The following is a 13,880-nucleotide window of genomic DNA, read 5'->3' on the forward strand; positions in this document are numbered from 1 at the left end:
TTTTTAGTATGTTTTTTAGGTTTTCTCTTCATTCTCGTCTATGGACCGATCATATAAAGATGGCTGCATGCAGGGACATGGCTGACGATTAATTATTTGAAAGGGGAAGAGCTGTTTATATTGATTATGTATTTTTTTTTTTTTTATTTGTTTCTTTTTTCCAGTATTGTTACTTATACAGTGAAATTCCTTTAATCCAGTATCTGATTGTCTGGCATTAATTGATGATCAATTGGCATTAGACCAGAAAGAGAAAATTAATGTACGGAGCCAAAAAAAGCATGAGAAAACCCCTGTAATTCTGATTGATCCACAGATCACATAGTACAACAATGAACGACCCTTCAGAATTTCCTTACAATCAGACTTTCTTCCACCTATAAACCCCCTGCTCGCTCAGTGAGCCCGGAGTTACCCCAAAACTGGTTAAAGAGCCTCTTTTTGTAACAAATTTGCATAGAGCTGCTCCTTTGTGGTCAAAGAATGGGTTAATTTTATGTATTTCTTTACGACCATCAAGAATTTAATTAAGACTTTTCCTAGAATTCGATCTGTAAATCTTTTTGTGATGTGATTTTAATCATTTGTACTTTTCCTTGAAAAATAGGGAGGGATTCTTGATAACATCCTTGGAGATGTGTGTGAAGGGAGGATGTCCATGTCCCCGAAACGGAGGCTTCCGCAGCAGCGACCCCCATAATGAGACCTTCTACAGCAACTCTCGTAACAAAACCTTTTTCAGCAACCCTTGTTACTGGACCTTCCACAGTGACCCCCTTAACGGAGACTTTAGTAGCAATCCCCATACCTTCCACAGTGACCCCATAACGGAGAGTTCTGCAGCAACCTCTGTAATGGAGCCTTCCACAGTGAACCCTATAACAGAGCCTTCCACAGCAACCCCCCTAATGGTACCTTCCACAGTGACCCCATAACGGACACTTCCACAGCGACCCCCAAAATTAAGTCTCCTGCAGTTGCCACCATAACAAAGCCTTCCACAGTGACCCCCGTAACAGAACCTTCCACAGCGACCCCCATAATAGAGACTTCCACATCGACTGCCGTAACAAAACCTTCCGTGGCGACCCTGGTAGTGCAGCCTTCCACAGCGACCACCTGTAATGGATCTTCCCCTTATGACATCCTGCTGCAGCAACCACCTGTAATAGAGACTCTAGAAGTGACCCCCGTAACGGAGCTTCCGCAGCGACCTCCATAATAGAGTTTTCAGCAGCGACCCCCAAAGTGAAGTCTTCAGTGGCGACCCCGGCAGCGCAGCTTTCCCACCAACTACTTGTAATGCATCCACCCCCAATGACCCCCATACCAGAGCCTTCTGTAGCGCCCCCATATCAGATCCTGCCACAATGTTACAACACTAGAGATAGCCAAGTGCCCCACTCATAATATTCAGCCTGCTTGCCACCACAAAAAATACTTCCACAGTGCCCCCATTATGAAGCTTTCCACAATACCCCCATAACTGAACCACCATCCTACAATGTAGTCATAGAAGAAGCCTGGTGCACTGGCAGAAAGCTGTGACTGCAGCGTGACCGGGGACATCACTGTGCCCTACAGACTGGCACCACCTAGGTTACATATGGCACAGGATAAGACCTTACGCTTTAGAGGACGGGCACAGATAAGGCCCCTGGAGGGCATTTTGCAGAGATTACAGGTGACGTGACATAAGTCTGCTCCTGTAGACCCTCCTGGTGCCCAGTATTGACCCTGATCACGTTGCAGGCAGCGCTGGCGTTCCTCAGCAGGCACATACCCTGGAAACCTGATCTGTAACATCCAGGAGAAATGCGCCTGCTCCTAAAATTAGCACTTACTCCGTACATATCCTGGGCACAGTTAAAGGGATTCTGCATGGTGGGTGGACGAGCACCTTAACTAATATCTTATTCTGTAAGGGTCCCCGAATTAGCATTACCTCTCCACCAATGGATAAGGGGGACCCCCACAACATTACAATATACCATTATTATTATGTCTCTCTGTATTTACTGCGAGCAAATACCTTTAATCCGGTAGTCTGGAAATTCTGATTGTCCAATAATCCAGAATATTTGGCCTGTTCTTGCCAGATTAGAGGATTTTTACACTTTGATATAAAATGAAGGAGAATGATAGAAGCAGAGTAGGGAGTTCCAGGATGATGAGAGTTAGCATCTCTGGATGGATTGTGCTGGAAGGCGGCGGAGGATGGGGATAATAGCGGATAAATCCGCTGTGTTACAAGACAGAGGCGGCTGACTGATACACAGGAAACTATAATGAGGCAGAGGGGGGACTGTGATATTTTAGGATGCAGCTAGGAATGGTGCAGTGCACGGAGGATGCTTAATTAACGCAGATAACAGACTGCGTGGGGGAGGGGTGACATATCACTTTGCATTATTTGTATACAGACGCTGCTCTATGACCTTATTGGTGAGTGCAGCATTGGAAAAACATGGTTGTTTAATTCCATAAACAGCGCCACAGTTGTCAGCAGGCTGTATGTGGTACTGCAGTACAGCCTCGTTAACTGCAGCGACAGGAATAATTGTAAAGAAGTAGCATAATTCCAGACAAATCAAGTTTAATCAATTTCACATTCTGCTTTCTGTTTGTGAATCATCCTTCTTGTATAGACCTAATACTTCTCACAGCTGAGGGTTTCTACAATTGTATCCAGCCTAGACAATGCTCTGTGAGCTAAGGAGCCTGCTCTGGAGAATAATGCATTTTACTTGCACTGAAACATTGTAACAAACTCTCAGGACAGCCGAGAACTGTCGGCTGCTGGTTGTCTACACTGGATACAATCGGATCCCTTAGCTGTGAGATGTATTGAAGGGTATAATGTGTATTATTTAATTATTGATCAGTTTACGTAACGTTAGGGATCTTTGTAATATACTCTATTACCTTATGTTGCTTCCTTCTCTATTAAAACACCATACTGAACATGCTGCATTTACTGCCTAATTCATGCTCTTTTGGAACTGCTTTGAACTGCTGCTCTAGCAAGATTTCATACTCACACACTATTTACAAACTCGCTCCCCTTGTGAGCGTCTCCGCTCCCCTACCACTTGATCAGAAAGTGAGAATGTTTTTAAATAGTGTTTGAGTACAGATTTCTGCTAGAACAGCAGTTCAAAGCAGCTTCTAAAAGGACTTGTACAAGGCAGTAAAACAGCACTTTCAGCATGGTGTTTGAGATAGAAGGAAGTAAAGTAAGATAATGGAGTATATTCATTATGATGCGAAAACTAATCAATAACTAAATAAAAGAAACTATAGTAGCACTTTAATGCATCTCATAGCTAAGGGATCTGATTGTATCCAGTGTAGACAATCAGCAACCAACAGTCTCTGCTGTCCGGAGAGTTTGTTACAATGTATCAATGCAAGTAAAATGCATTATTCTGCAGACCAGGCTGTTTAACTCATGGAGCATTGTCTAGATTGGATACAATTGTGGCAAACCCTCAGTAGTGAGAAATATTAGGTCTATATGGTGGGCAAATTCACTGGCAACAAGCAGGGTGTGCAATTAAACCGCAGGTTGATGAAACTTGGTTTGTCTGGAATTATGCTAATTCTTTACAATTTTTCCTACCACTGCAGTAAACGAGACTGATCTGCAATACCACATACAACTTGCCGACAACTGTGGCGCTGTTTATGGAATTACACAGCTATGTTTTTCCAATGCTGCACTCAGTGATACGGTCATAGAGCAGCGTCTGTACGCAAATAATGCAATAATACAGATTTCTGCTAGAGCAGCAGTTCAAAGTAGCTTCTAAAAGGACGTGTATAAGGCAGTAAAATAGCACTTTCAGCATTGTGTTTGAGAGAGAAGGAAGTAAAGTAAGATAATGAAGTATATTACAAACATTCATCATTTTACCAAGGCCGATAAATGGTGAAATAAAAAAGATGAACTACTTTATAGCAGAGGACAGGTGATGGAATATCCCAACAAAACTAGATTATTAATACTCCTGCTAGAAAATATCCTTCTTAAAAGTTAAAACCTCCTGTTAATCCAGAATCCAATAAAATAGCAAGGCTGAAATCCTGTCCTAGGTTTCACAGCTGGGGGTTTGTTACAATTGTATCCAGTAGAAATCTCCATCCAGTTGTCCCTTCTAGTTTACTACAAAGTATCAGTGTAGGTAAAATGTATCAGTCTGGAGTCTAGGGAGGTGTTCTCACTGGAGACAATTGTAACAAACCTGCAGCTGTGAGATAGGGTTTAGGTTCTCAGCCACTGATATTTTGCTGTATTGCTGGATTTACAGGAGTTTAGAGTCTTCCTATTCTAGATTATTGGAATTCTGCTGAGTTGTTGGATCTCGAGAGCCGCAGAATTGAGCGATTTCACAGTGCGGAGCCGCAGAGCTTCTCTGTCATTATGTCTCAGAATAGCTGCAGCCATTTTTAATAATTAATCTCTAACTTCCTCTTCTTTAGAATTCATCAAGGAGTAATGAATTATTTTTATATTCTGCTGGTATATTCATATACTTAAAGGAATTCTCCACCCAGAAGTGATTTACTGCTGTCCTGTTATTATACAGATTGTCAGTTTGGGCCAGAGCGTTCCTTTAAGATCTAATTTAATACAATGTTATACTATACTCGCCAATCCCCCCAGAATGTGTGGGAGAAAAAAGGGGGAAACCTCCCAAAAGTCCACAAATATCCCGATTCTGCATCCTCTGCTCCGTCTCCTCTCCCTGATCCCGGACGCCTCCTCACCCCCAGATCCCACTGCAGATAGGACTCCACGGATCAGGGGGACGTGGCGATTTACATGTCTGCATTAAGAGGGAGTGTAATATGGTGTCAGTATATAATTGATGCGTATGGTCTGGGGTCTGTGTTTAAGGGGTCTGCATATATTTACGGGGTCTGTATTAAGAGGGAGTGTCGTATGATGTTTGTATTTGGGGGTTCTGTATTGGGGGTCTGTATTTATTTTAGAGGGTGGTCTGGGAGTCTTTATTTTGGAGGTCTGGCTTTGGATCTGAATTTCTTTACGGGATTTAGTCTGGGGTCTGTATTTATTTTGGGGACTGGTCTGGGTTCTGTATTTAAGGAGTATGGGGGTCAGAATTTAGGGGGCCTGGTCTGAGATTTTTATATATTTTTGGGGTCTGGTCTGGGATCTGTATCTTCTTAGGGGGTCTGAGGTCTGTATTAATTTAGGGAACTGCTCTGGGGTCTGTTTTTTAGGGGTCTGGTGTCAGTATTTATGGGGTCTTGTCTGAGATTTGTATATATTTTGGTGGTCTGGGGTCTGTATCTTAGGGGGTCTGGGTTTGTATTTATTTATTGGTCTGTTGTTCTGGGGGTCTTTATTTTGGGGGTCTGACCTTGGATCTGTATTTTTTACAGAATCTGCTCTGAGGTCTGTATTTCTTTAGGGTTCTGGTCTGGGGTCTGTATTAGTGTCGAGGGTCTTGTGTATGTATTTCTTTAGGGGTAATAGCCTGGTGTCCATATTTATTTAGACCGTCTGTTCTGGGTTATGTATGTATTTAGGGGTCATCTCTTGGGGGCGAGGTTTGGTATTTTTTTGGTGATCTTTTCAAGGGTCTGCATTTGTTTAGGAGGTCTGGACTGGGGATCGAGTGGTTATTAAGGGGTTCTGGTTTGGGATATTAACTATGTGTAGGATGTGTACTTGTTTTGGATTCTGGTCAGGGGTCTCCGGAGGGACAGTATTTGGTTAGGTGGTCTGGGATCTGTATTAGTTTATGGGGTCTGTATTCTTTTTCGCTGAATATAGGCTGAGTGAATGTCCTATACACATGGCCGGGGTATAATGCTAATGATTGTGCACAGATCTCCGCTTGCTTTCAGTGAATATGAAAAGAAGTAAAGATATAAGATTATTAGACTTTTCGGACTATCAGATGCCGGATTAATGGAACTTCGCTGTACTGGGAAGTGAAGATTTGCTATAGGGGTGTTCAGGACTGTTGTCAGGCTTTATGCTATAATTGATGTCAGGTGCATATCTGTATCTGGGAAAAGCTGGGTGGCAGGTAATATGGCCACCATGACAGCTGACGTGCCTTTTGGGATGTAGGAAAGCGGAGTTGCTGCCATGATAGTTTACAGCGTTGCCACTGAGTTTTCTCAACTCTGCATACTTTGTCTGATCTACCATTCAGGGACCCAGGAAAGCGGTGTTACTACCAATATGACGATGGAGACCGCTCACATAGTGTCATCACAAGAGAACGAGAGTGAGAGGAGATGGAGAAAAAGGGCTAGTTCTTCTGTGCAGGAGACTAATTGCTGAATAATGTGTCTGATCCACCCCGGAAAGCTGGATATAACCAATATGGCTCACAAAGTTTTACAATATGGCTCACTCAGCTTTCTTATACCAGAATGAACAAGCTGCATGACTTGGCTACTCCGCCGTTCAGGAATTTGGGAAAGATAATTTGCAACCATTATGGCTGCCGAGACAATTCACAGGGAGTTCACTCAGCTTTCTCAGGATCGATATAGTAATTCCGGATGAACCGCTGCACAACTAGATTGATCTCCATTCAGGGATCTAGCGAAGATCGATGACATCCAATATGTCCTTTGTTATCATTCAGCTTTCTCAGTATTACTTGGCTGATCTGCCATTCAGAGTCCTGGGAAAGCTGAGTTAAAACTAATATGGGCACCGTGACAGCTCCCACAAGGTTAATAATTAGGCTGGCGTGGGAATGACAGTTAACAAGGTTGGCACTCAGCTTTCTGTAGGAGATAATCAGCTGGATGTCTGGACTGATCTGCCTTTCAGGGTCCTGGGAAAGCTTAATATAAGCAATTAAACATCTGAGTAAAATATTCTGTCTCCTATTGCTATTTCAAGGGGAAATTCTGTTTGATGAATTCCTTACATTTCCCCTGACTACTCCCCCCATCCTCTCCTCCCCCCATATCTGATATAACACTGTCTCTATGATTCATTGAAGCTGTGGCAGAGAAAGGACTTATTTGGGAATGAAGCTTCTCCTGGATCCCAGAAATCTGTAATGTGCTGTGACAAACACATGCTGCAAATTCTTTCCTTGTGAGAATCGCGGCCAGCTGTTTACATGTGCGGGATCCATGTACTGATCACTACACACCAACCAGTCCAGCTCTGCTACATCTTCACACCTTGGATGAGGAAGAGTTCTGCAACTTTCTAATATACTTTGCCTATAAACACCTCCCCATCTCTGCTTGCGGTCAGGAAACTAGAAGATTATTGTTTCCTTCCAGACCCACAGCTGAGGGTTTGTTACAATGTATCCTGTCTAGGTAAATCCCTGTGACCTGCACTGATACATTGTAACTAATCAGTAAATCAGTGCACAGAATAAATTAGTTCTGCTGGTACCATTAGTTTAGGATTTTCTAGAATCGCATCAGTCTTTAGTCATTGGAGCTGGTTGATCAGGTTGGAATAGCAGTTGTCTTATTGTCTGACTGTCAGGTCTTTCTCCTGTCCTGATAGTTCGTTACAATGTATCAGCGCAGGTACATTGTATCCATGTTGACTGCCTGCAATTGAAGCAGACTCTTTGCTAAGAGAAGGATTGAAATAAAATGTTCTATTCACTGACAGCAAGCAGAAAAGGGTAAGGAAATGAAACAAAAAGAGGGGAGGGCCAGTCTTAAACTAAAGTGCACTGGAGTACAATGAGTTTTCCCATTTAAAAAAAAAAAAAAAGTTGTGAAAACTTTTCCTGATCCCCCTCCAACATTTTCTGGCACCAGAAGCCATGCAGAGAGTTAAATAGTATAATTGTTTATCCTTTCAGCTGCCACTAGAGGGAGCTAAGTGCATACTGATGAATACAGCTGGCATGATAGTATTTCAGTGCTATGAGCTCCCTCTAGTGGCGTACACAGGCATACAGCATGGAAGCCTCCACTGTACGTACTGACTTGCTATAATTCTGCCCCTTGTCTCCAGCGCTGTACCTGCAACATTATAACTTTATATAAATGGTGCTTGTAAAAGTTAGTTTCATTAAACTATTTGAAGGCTACTATATGGCAGTATTATGTGGGCACTGTATGATACTATTATTTAGAAATTTATGGCAGTTGTATGTCAGTACTATTTAACAGGAGGATAGTGTTATTTAGGCATTATACCCTATAGATGATCTCTGCTTGTCTCTTTTTTTTTAAACTACTGTTTGTAAGTATTATGTGGCCACTAAACAGTGGAGAGAGAGTGGCAGTATGATGTGGCCACTGTATAATACTTTTATTTAAGTACTTTATGGCAATGTTAAATATTAAAGAGCTTATCTGGTGTCTCTCCTTTCTGCAGCAGGAGGCGAGAGGCACTACTGACATGCCAGGATTGTTTTAGGGGTGGCAGTATTATGTGGTGAATGTATGATAATATTATTTAGGAATTTATGACGGTATTATGATGGTATTATATTGCAGTATTACAGAGGATACTGTTATTCAGGGACTTTAGACGATCCTTGTTGCCTAATATTTAACCACTGTCTATTCCTATTATGTGACCACTATATGGCACTATTATGTCGAAAGTGTATAGCGCTATAATGTGGCACCGTATGGTACTTTTATTTACAGTGGCATGTAAAAGTTTGGGCACCCCTGGTCAAAATTACTGTTATTGTGAACAGTTAAGCAAGTTGAAGATGAAATGATCTATAAACAGTCTAACGTTAAAGATGACACATTTCCTTTGTATTTTAGGCAAACAAACATATATATATATATATATATATATATATATATATATATATATATATATATATATTATTTTTTTTTCATCCTTTACATTTTAAAATTTACGAAAAGGAAAATGGGCCAGTGCAAAAGTTTGGGCAACCTGCATAGTTAGTGCCTAGTCGCGCCCACTTTTGGAAGTATCACAGCTTGTAAATGCTTTTTGTAGCCAGACAAGAGTCTTTCAATTCTTGTTTGAGGGATTTTCATCCATTCTTCCTTGGACAATTCTTCCAGTTCTGTGAGATTCCTGGGGCGTCTTGCATGCACTGCTATTTTGAGGTCTAGCCACAAATTTTCAATGATGTTCAGATCAGGGGACTGTGAGGGCCATTGTAAAACTTTTAGTTTGCGCATTTTGAGGTCATCAAACGTTGATTTTGACGTGTGTTTAGGATCATTATCCATTTGTAGAAGCCATCCTCTTTTCAACTTCAGCTTTTTTACAGATGGTGTTATGTTTGTATTAAGAATCTGTTGAAATTTCATTGAATCCATTCTTCCCTCTACCTGTGAAATGTTCCCCGTGCCATTGGCTGCAATACAACCCCAAAGCATAATTGATCCACCCCCATGCTTAATGGTTGGCGAGATGTTCTTTTCCTGAAATTCTGTGCCCTTTTTTTCTCCACACATACCTTTGTTCATTATGGCCAAAGAGTTCTATTATAACCTCATCGGTCCACAGGAATTGTTTCCAAAACGCATCAGGCTTGTTCAGATGTTCTTTTGCGGCTAAATTTTATGGTGAGGATACAGGAGAGGTTTTCTTCTGATGACTCTTTCATGAAGGCCATATTTGTGCAGGTGTCGCTGAACAGTAGAGCAATGTGCCACAACTCCAGAGTCTGCTAAATCTTTCTGAAGGTCTTTTGCAGTTAAGCGGGGGTTCTGATTTGCCTTTCTCGCAATACTACGAGCAGCTCTCACTGAAATTTTGCTTGGTCTACCAGACTTTATCTTGACCTCCACTGTTCCTGATAACTGTCATTTGTTAAATACATTTCTAACTGAGGAAAGGGCAACTTGAAAACGCTTTGCTATCTTCTTTTAGCCTTCTCCTGCTTTGTGGGCCTCCACCATTTTCATTTTCGGAGTGCTAGGCAGCTGCTTAGAAGAACCCATGGCTGCTGTTTTTTGGCACAAGGTTAGAGGAGGCTGGGTTTTTATAAACCTGGGAAATTTGCATCACCTGGCCTTTCCTAACGATGATAGTGAACAAGCCATAACCCTAACTGGCTACTTAAGGTCTGAAACCTTGGTCAAAGATATCTGAGCACACAAATCTCCGAGGGGCTCAAACTTTTGTATCGGCCCATTTTCCTTTTTGTAATTTTTAAAATATAAAAAAATGACAATATATATTATCTTTTTTGCCTAAACTACAAAGGAAATGTGTCATCTTTAACTTTAGGCCTTTTATAGATCATTTCATCTTCATGTTGCTTAACCATTCACACAGTAATTTTGACCAGGGGTGCCCAAACTTTTACATGCCACTGTAAGTACTGTATGGCAATGTTATATGTCAAAGGGGTTGACTGGGCCAGTGGCGTACTTCCAGTGGCGGCTGGCCACGCGACTGCTATGGGGCCCGTGAGCCTGAGGGAAGGCCCGGTGTCAGAGCCCGCATCAGGCCCCCCTGCATCAGGCCCGCCCCCAAATTGGGGCCCCATCCCCCGTACAGGCAATGCCGCCCCCTCGACCTGTATTCAACTGTATCGCCAGATGGCGATACAGTTGAAAGCAATGATGGAGGAGGGAGCGTCATGTGATACTCCCTCTCCCATCATTCCCCCTCTGCATCTGACATCACTTCATCGTGCCATGCTGGGTCAGGTAGTGGAGTTGACGAGACGCGCTGCAGAGACCGAAGCAGCGGGGGAACGAGGAGCCGTGAGTATTGTATTTTTTTTTTTTGATGAGTGAGTATGTGGTGCCCATATTACTGGAGGACTGGGGGGGTGCATTTTACCCTTTGGGGGCTATACTATGTCCTATGGGGGCTGCACTATGCCTTATGGAGCCTGCACTATGCCCTGTGGGGTCTGCATTATACTCTATGGGGGTGCATTATATTGAATGGAGGACCATGGGGGTGCATTATATTGTATGAAGGACCATGGAGGGTGCATTATATTATATGGAGGATCATGTGGGGTGCATTTTATTGTATGGAGGACCATGGGGGTGCATTATATTGTAATGGAGGACCATGGGGGTGCATTATATTGTATGGTGGACCATGGGGAGGCGCATTATATTATATAGAAGGCTCTGTGGGTCCAGTATAATATTTGGAGGGTTATGTGGGGCCATTATACTGTATGCAAGCAATTATACAGTGTGAAGGTTTGTGTGGGGTCCATCATACTGTTTGGAGGGCTATTGTGGGCCATTATACAGTGTGGGGCCATTATACTGTATGTAGGCTCATTATACTGTATGGAGGGCTGTGTGGGGGTCACAGTTGGGGGATCATACTGTGTTGGGGGTCACCATACTTTGTTTCAGGAGTCGAGGTGGGGTACAGTAGGGTCATTATACTGTGCATGTGGAGGGTAAAGTAGAGAAATTCACCATGGGGGTATCATACTGTGTTTGTGGGGGGACACTTTTGTTGGCATCATACTTTATGGGGGCAATGAAAGAGGAATCTGGGACTTCAGCAGGAGGAAAATTACTATGTAAGGCTGGAAAGTTGTGAGATATCCTCTCCTGTGACCCTGACAATTATTTCATTTTTCTTTTTCTTTTTTTTGGGGTGGGTAGACCGGGCCAGTTAGAACTTCTGCTATGGGGCCCCATGATTTTTATGTACGCCCCTAGTCTGGGAATCTAATATTAATGAGCTATCCTTAGTAACTCCAAGTGAAAACTAAAATCTAGTATTATTTAGCATTGTATGTTGGTATTATGTAAAGATTGAACTGCAGAATTATTTGGGAACTATGCAGCATTATTGTGTGGGTTCTGTAGGGGAGTATTATTTGGATACTGCATTTCATTTGGGATATATAGTGATAATATCCACTGGCAATATTATCTTGATGGTGTATTGTGCAGTATTTTTGGGGCACTTATATGGTCGTATGGTGGTATTTTATGGGCTGAAATTGTAAAAAAAAAAGACTACAAGCATTAGTCCTATTTTGTATAAAACCTCTTCCGCCAACATGGCACCTGTTGACCGCATGGTAATGATTGTCATGTTAGGATGGATGGATGATACCTGTTTTGCGTGTCGGGACCTGGCCATTGGCCGGAGAATAAAATGTCAGTGGCGCCTTTCATCTCCTGATGCAGAAGTGGCAGAGGCCGATAACCCCTTTAAATATCGGTATAGTTATATACAAACTATATGGCACAATTATGTGGTCACTGTATGGCAATGATTTGTTCACTACATAGGACTACTGTGTAGTCATTTAAAGAGAATAGGGAATCTGTCCTCAATGTGTTTGCTGTCTAATCTGAGAGCAGTATAATGTAGAGAAAGATACCCAGATTCTGGCTATGTGTCACTTATTAGGCCGTGTGTTATAATTTCAACACAATCAGTGTTTTATCAGCAGGAAATTATCATTGCAGGACTTGGTATCACGTGCAAGGCAGTCCAGCTAATCTGTGTAACCCCGCCTCCACCACTGATTGGCAGTTTACAGTGTCCACATGAAGCTGCTAATCAAGGGTGTGGGCGGGGCTATACACAGCTCAGCATTCTGAGCACTGCTACATCTAGAACAGAGAAAACAGGGATTCTATCAAAACTGCAGCAAGTAGCCCAGTAAATGACACATCTCTGGAATCAGGGTCTCAGCCCCTACATCATGCTACTGTTAGATTACATAGTAAAAACCTGCTGATAGAGTCCCTTTAAACTTAGTGGCATTCTTAAGGATGCAGTATGGCACTGTTGTTTGGCTAGTATTATGGCGGTAGACGCCTTGCTTGCTTTGGTAGCTGAGGATTTAGCTTTAGGACATCAGGGTCCTACTACTTGTGATGATTTCTTATCCTCACGCCTTCGGTCCGTTATCTCCACTGTCATCAGTTTGCAAAAGCGACAAACTGTAATAAAGAGTCGGAGCCAAGAACGTGACCGGCAGCAGAAAGCGTCTCGAAACGAAACAAGTGAGTGTGAGATATTGGAGCAGCGGCGGACGGATCCGGAGCTCCACCGAGGACAAGTCACCTCTCAGTCCTACAATGTAGTGGATCCTGACAGGAACAGAAGCTCAGTGTGAACGTGTGCTGGCGTGGGGCCAGGGCCGCGGACGCTCCTCTGTTATTACATTCAGCTGCTCCTGATTATAATGAATCTAGAATTCGCCATAATTCCCGGTTCTGAATAAATCCTAAAACATTTAAAGGAGAAACATCAGAATTAGATTTTATAACCTTTAGGTCCACTTCAGAGCATTGTACATCAGCGCTGATCACCGGGATCTCTCTATATGAGGCAATTAAGACTTTTTTTCTTGTTTTTTTCTTTTTGGTGCTCAAGTCCCACCTTCACCTCCCCCCACACATGTTTTTGACCATGCCCCTTTAATGATGACCGTCATTCAGCCGTCAGCTTTTCATGTAAAGAAGTCGTACATATTAAAATTTATGGAGCAATCCACATATCTGTGTTATTTTGTGGACCGAGTGTCCATGCAGAAGCCTCGGAGACATGTCCGTTTTTATCTGCGTCACAGATTAAAATTACTCATACAAGTCTATGGGTCGGTGAACACCACGGACAGCACATGGCGTCCGTCACAATCTGTGTGCTGCCCAGGACTAACATTGCAAAGGACAGAAGATATTTGTAATTTATGTATTTATTTATCACTACGTGAAAATCACTGATGAAAAACTGACGAACCAAACACTGATGACGCGCGCAACAATTTTTTTGCATATGTGAAAAATCATGGACGTTTGAATGAGGCCTAAAATGTATCAGCGCTTATACTGTATATCGTTGGGGTTTGCACTTTTGTTCGATTAAAACATAAACAATCTTGTTCTTCATCCATAACGGAAGCAATCAGCAAGATTAAAGGAAATTACATATAAGATAAGATCTGACATTACGATCC

At 42.4% G+C, this 13,880-nt stretch overlaps 1 protein-coding gene across 4 annotated transcripts in view; it reads left to right on the forward strand.

Annotated features, from left to right (window-relative positions):
• The window catches only part of EVL (Enah/Vasp-like), a 157,775-nt gene that overhangs the window by 33,250 nt on the left and 110,645 nt on the right, over window positions 1–13,880 (forward strand). The gene's annotated exons all lie outside the window — the stretch shown is intronic.

This window comes from Phyllobates terribilis, unplaced genomic scaffold (assembly GCF_046119375.1).
Source record: "Phyllobates terribilis strain yellow unplaced genomic scaffold, ASM4611937v1 Scaffold_7__3_contigs__length_470593459, whole genome shotgun sequence".
NCBI classification, from domain to species: Eukaryota; Metazoa; Chordata; class Amphibia; order Anura; family Dendrobatidae; genus Phyllobates; species Phyllobates terribilis.